General features: G+C 33.1%; 1 protein-coding gene across 1 annotated transcript in view; it reads left to right on the forward strand.

The window, feature by feature from the left end:
• LRRTM4 (leucine rich repeat transmembrane neuronal 4) overlaps positions 1 to 6,601 on the forward strand; it is a 1,027,999-nt gene that overhangs the window by 207,810 nt on the left and 813,588 nt on the right. The window contains 1 exon segment of the mRNA XM_053447877.1: positions 1,849 to 1,982. The gene's annotated coding sequence lies outside the window, so the exon portion shown is untranslated.

Consider the following 6,601-nt stretch of genomic DNA (forward strand, 5'->3'; position numbering starts at 1 on the left):
TACCAAATATTATCAAGAATGATTATAAAAATCTGAGAATGTATCTTTCCAATAAAGGTAAAATTTACCTAGAAAATTCCCTATTACCAATTACCTAGTAATTCACCAAATGATCACAAATATTTTTAGTTTTAATGCTATTGCATATCACTTTAACTTTACTTATCAAAGATTCTTAAGAAACATCTATTATTTACTTAAGGAGAAAAATAATAGTTTCACTTAAGCAGATATCTCAACTTCTTCTACTTGTTTCAGTAATTTAAACAGTTTTGGAAAAGGAGAGTCTGAAGTAGAGAGAGCTTAAAAATAATTAGCTGGTCAGTACTTGCATAGGATATAAAAACAGATCAGTCTCACTAAAAGCCTGCAGACAATTCATCATTGTTCCATTTCACAGCAGGTGAGAAGATCTAGAGTTTACCAGAACAATGCAGTTGGTCAAAGCTGGGATTCTAGTGCAGAAGTACTCTGGATTTTCCTAAGTTAGAAATAACAATTAATTTTCATGTACATGAAAATTGACCTAGGTTAAAGGATATCTTATAAAAGTTATTTATTTATGGACATAATATTCAATTATTTATTTTAATGCATTGATATCATAAAGATTTGGGAAAATTGTATCAATGAACCCTCTTGTACTGATGGATTTGTAAAGAAAAGGCATTATTTTAACTGACTCTTCCCCTTGACTTTGTGGTTGTTACTAATTAATATAAATATGATACAAGGTGGAATAATTTGATTGGTCCAGTTTATTGGGGAATGCTACAGTGTTCTTTGTGCTGAGAAAAATAAGAAAGCTTTTGAGTGGCTGCTGCCTGACACTGTTTCCACACAGACTGCACTTCTATTTTCTGGTCCATCTATGTCATGTGTACCTGTGTTCTTTCCTGGTCTAAAAATATTCCATCTCCTGCAGAATACTTACAAGCCTTGATAGACTACATGTTTCCCATACTTGTTTGCGTTATTACTTCTACATTACAGAATACATTCTTTTTTTTTTTAAGATTTTTATTTATTTATTTGACAGAGATCACAAGTAGGCAGAGAGGCAGGCAGAGAGAGAGAGAGAGGAGGAAGCAGGCTCCCCGCTGAGCAGAGAGCCAGACGCGGGGCTTGATCCCAGGACCCTGGGATCATGACCTGAGCCAAAGGCAGAGGCTTTAACCCACTGAGCCACCCAGGTGCCCCTACAGAATACATTCTTACCACTCCCTAGTTCCAGCCAAATTCATCTCTCTCTGAAGGCTTTCCTGGTCATTGCTAGTCTTTCTTTCAGTTCTCAGAAGTTTACTTGCATTTATCTTCTGCAACCCTTATTAGATGCAATTCATACTACCTTATATTTTGTATTTCCATTGAATCATAGCTTCCCAGGCAAAAATCTAAAAAAAAAAAGAGAGAGAGAGAGAGACTGTGATTTGTACTTTCAATCCATCATGATACCTAGCAAAATTCTGTATATATACAAGGCTCATAAAATATGAAACAAAATCCCAAAACGTACATTAGTAACATTTAGAAATAGGATTTCGCATTTACTGTGTCACCCTGAATTTGGCTTACTTTTTAACTTCTGATATATTTACAGCTTTAAACAAGTCACATTTACAAATGTCATTTATAATGTATATTTCTATATCTGCAAAAATAAAATAGATAATATAGAATATATTAGGTTATATATATATAATCTATATATAAGGTACTTTGTATCTAATGTATAGTATTGTATGTATAATAGTAATTAAATTTGATAAATTCTTCTATTTATCCATACTATTTATTCATTGATCTATTCAATTAATGTCTATTGATTTTATACTTTATGTATTATAGGAAAGTGGAAATAGCTGGGTAAAGACTCAGAATCAACCAAGAGTCTTGGAACCTTCATGAAAATAAAAATATTTCAGTATGTCTTCAGTGTAGTATGTGAAGGATGCTGAGTATATTGCTGGAGAAACATCTTTGTAAGTCATGTTAAGGTATTTAGATATTATTCAGAAAGAGATAGGTCATCATTGAGCGGTCCAGATTGGAGGTATTTTTATGATTTTATTTTTATGATTAAATTGAAAGCATGGTATTTTGATTCTGCCTTGATTCCACTCTCAGCCCTGCCACTAGGTCTTATTAATTTGTGGCAAGGAACCTCTATGCTTCTGTTTGCTCCTTTTAAAATTGGGGTAGTATTAATACCTATCTTACAGAATCAGTTGGAGGCTAAAATGAGTTAATATCTAATGCTTAGAAAAGTACCTAGCACATAGTGCTAATAAATGTTGAATATTTTTATTCTTCTTTGAAATACTTATTTTTACTGAAGATTGGAGAGTAGTAGACTTAGGAAACCCAGAGAGAGAAGGATCAACTAAAACCATGTTACTGTAAATGAAACAAAAAAATGTTGTTGGATTCTGATTCCACCATGAATCTCACATCACTTCCACTAAATTGGAAGTTGAATCTGTCTCTGGTCACTTTAATTTCCTCATGCAATGCTAGAACAGGCAACAAAGGGGAGCTGTGTGCTGCCTGGGGGATTTGATTTTCACTCTTAAGGGCAAAAATTATCACTCTATCAAAAAGAAGGCAGAAAGGACTGTTAGTGGGACCCTATGAACCCCTGAGATACTTCCTAACAGTATCATATCTAGTAGTAAAAGTTACTGGAGGTCTATAGTAAAATAGTATCACCAAGTATTCAGATCTCTAAAGACTGAAGATTCAATTATCTATACCAGATAAAGAATCCCAGTGAAAGAATTCCCTGAATGGGAAGGAAATATAAAATGGGTAGTAGAGGAAGGAAATCATAAAGCCCAATAATGGCTCCATTAATAATTGCAGGAATATTGACTGAAGTATTTACCTCCATGAGTTTCCTTTCTCTATCATGTGTATAGCGAATAAATAAATACATATGCGTGTGTATATATGTGTATATACACATACACCATAATTCATTTAAATAAACATATTAAACATGGTTTCATATTTATATTATAATTGTGCATTATAAATATGCCTTTAAATTTTTCCTCTTATTTTTCTGTGATTTTATTTAAGCATTGTAGGTCATAGTTAAAATTACAATTCACTTTTTAATTACAAAATATCAAGTAAATATAGTCATTTTATAAGGGAGTGAACAACAGTCAAGTGATTTAGGACTTTGAGATGGATGCAGTAACTGTTGAGACCTCCAGTTGCTCCGTTTTTCAAAGGCGGCGAGAGAATTATTTGTCTGAAGGATAGTAACAATTTGCTGGAAAGGATAGTGTTGTTGTTGATGGAAGTAATGGTGTTTGGAGGCTTAGTTTTGGAAAATGAGGTATTTTGTGTGGCATAATCAAATTGTGGACTCCAGGAAAGACATGTGATTTGAGTCTATTTTGAACAATTGCTATGTCTTTTTAAAATTTGTTAATATGAGTCTACCTTACCTAGATAGGACTAACTGGATGTTCATCCTCACTCAAATTCTCCTGCAACACTGGTTCAACCTGTACATGAGTTCTGTCAATCTGGCATGCATTTTTAAGGCTTGGGTTCAAAGCAATGTGAGTGATAATTGAGAATTGATCTTGAGAAGAGTTAGCCATGATGCTTGGCAGTTGTTTAAGTGTAACATATGGAGAAGAGAAAGTTGACATCAGATTTGCACTTTGTAAATATTGTTTAGGCTGCAATTTGAATGAAAGATTGGAGGAGGGGGTGGAGAAGAGTACATGAAAATGGGGCATTTAGAAAAATTATTGGGGTAAGCTAGTCAAGAGACGGTGGTGATTTGCACTTGGGTTGGGATGATGACTCTGCACAGAAGCATGCTGACTGGAAAGGTACTTGCAGATAAAGCTGGAAAAGCTTCTTTATGAATTTATAGGAATGATGAAGGAGAGGGACTTAGAAATGCTTAATCCAAAGCATAGGATTAACTAGATGTCACATGGAGTGATCATATGCTGTGAGCACATTTTACAATGCATTTTTTAAAGTAGTAGGTTAGCATGATTATTGTCTGCTATGAATAAAAAATATATGAGAAACCCTTATAAAAATAATCCATTGATAAAAGTAGAGAAAAGATGGTCAAAATATGCTGAGATTCTCCCCACCCCAAAACCAACAATATAGTTCTTGTCTACAAACTCTTCATTGTGATAGATTCCTTTGAACCAAGATTTCCTTAAGAATTGCTTTGATAGAGGTGCTTGGGTGGCTCAGTTGGTTTCGCAACTGCCTTTGGCTCAGGTCATGATCCTAGAGTCCCTGCTCGGCAGGGAGTCTACTTCTCCCACTGACCTCTCTCCTCTCTTCTCTCATGCTTTCTCTCTCATTCTCTCTCTTTCAAATAAATAAATAAAATCTTTTTTAAAAATTGCTTTTATACATGGAGGCATATGCAAATGGAAATAAAATACTATATATCAATTGTTCCTCTGAACTTTTTCATGGGTAATTTTTGTCCTTGAATGAATTGCTTTCCTCTGAAATGAATTATTTTCAAGTAAGATGTTAATTTTATGATTAAGAAATTAGCTAATTAACCATATTTTTCAATGTCAGTAAGAATGCAGGTTTCTCTTCTCAACGTGATAGGCATAAACTAATTATAAAGAGAGATTATTAGAGTAAGTTCTGGCTCAGGAAAAGTCAACTCATCTACTTTCCTTATGAATTTAAAAAATTACTAATGTTTATTTCTCTAATTTTTGACAAGTTTTTTCATGATTCAGTGTATGGAAAATTATTTTTGTTTGTAGAGAAGATGAATGTGGCTTTAACAGAGTACTTTGATTTCCATAGTACTTTGCTTTTACATGATCTCATGTGAAGTGATTTTATTAGCTGTGTGCTAAAATAAACTGAATATAAGAGAAAATTCAAGATGTAAAATAGAGACTTCTCCATAAAATAGAGCATTAATAATTCACACAAAATATGTGTATCCATGCTTAAATCTGAAGATGGATATTGATTATCAAACACAAATATTATTATCAGCATCATCAGGATCATTACCAAAAATATTAGTGACAAAATGATCAATTTTGTCTTAAAAGATTACATTAATATGTTCTTCATGTGCATCTGTTTAAATAATAGAAACCTCATCCCATTTTGCTTTGTTAAAGCTTTAACATAATTAAATTAACTATAAATATGTATTATAAATTAAAATTGTACTTAAAATTTAAACTGTTTATAGTATAGGCTTTTATTTTCATTTGGTTTTCCAAATGAATTTTTTTTAACCTTTTTGATAATTGTCTAATTTTAGTTTAGAGCCTCCTTGCCCTACTTTGTGAAAGCTAATTTTTGTAATCTTCATGTTAAAATGTATAGAGGAGATTTGCATACCCTCTTCAAATGGTTTATAACTCATAGAGTGTCCACATTTAATGATAATTTTATAGATATTGGCAATAAAATAATTATTAATTTTAAAAAGACATAAAACTAAAATCATGTGAATGGTGAGCTCAAGAGAAGATATATTATACATTAATGACATAGTCCCTTAGGCAAGGTTTTATCAGTTGTGAAAAAGTATTTTATATACCTCATCTATTAATTTTCCTTCCCATTTTCCTATGTCTTCCTATCTGCTAGACAAACTATTTCAAGTTGAGTACTGTTAGCATTGAAATCAACCCAAATATGAACTTGCTAAAATGTCTTAGGCTTTTAATATCTATTCACTTATTTATTGACTTTTCTTACAAACTGTTATCACTATGGCCCGATATAGTTATCTTTCTGTCTTGTCTTGAAGCAGAACACATTTATTATGGGTGACCTGATATCACATCTACATGATTTCAAGTCAGTAGGGCCTACAGCCCATATGTTGGTTTTTGCTCCAAGTCATGCTATTTAATGGAGAAATGATATGGTGCTTTTATAATACCAAACAGTGGTCTGGACTGAGGTGATCTTTCCAAATTCACAATAGATTTTTCCATTACATATTTTAGTAGTTGATCTTAAGTCATGATAGACTTAACCCAGCTAATCTTGGCTTTGCTGCTCCGAGGACACTGTAGTCATGTTTTCTGTCTTTAGCCTTCTGAGTATTTGAGACAGAAACAAAACAAAACAAAACAACTTTTTGAAGAATCATGTATTAACTCACATAGACAAGAAAAATTCCAAATGTCAGTGTTCAACATTTAAGAATAGTGTTAAGTTAGATTATAGGGTAGGGAGAAATGAGGTAAGAAAGGAAGCAGGGAAATCATTAAGTCTAAGTAAAATGCAGTTTGGAAGATACCTGAGTATTGGCTCAGCAAATCTGAGAGCTGTCAGAAAAAAGTATGCCTAATACAGTAAGTGTGTCAGCCTCCTCAGAACAGTAGCCCAGTCAGAGTCTGACTCTAGGAGCCAGGCTGTCTGACCCTGTCAGGTAATTGCTGTGCTTTTTTGGGGGTAATTTACATGACTCCTCTATATTTTATTCCTATTATCTATACAATGGAGGAAAATACCATATAAAACTTTTGTAAGGAAGAAGTGAATTAAGACCTATGAAGTGCTTAGGGGCGCCTGGGTGGCTCAGTGGGTTAAAGCCTCTGCCTTTGGCTCA

Source organism: Lutra lutra, chromosome 9, assembly GCF_902655055.1.
Source record: "Lutra lutra chromosome 9, mLutLut1.2, whole genome shotgun sequence".
NCBI lineage: Eukaryota > Metazoa > Chordata > Mammalia > Carnivora > Mustelidae > Lutra > Lutra lutra.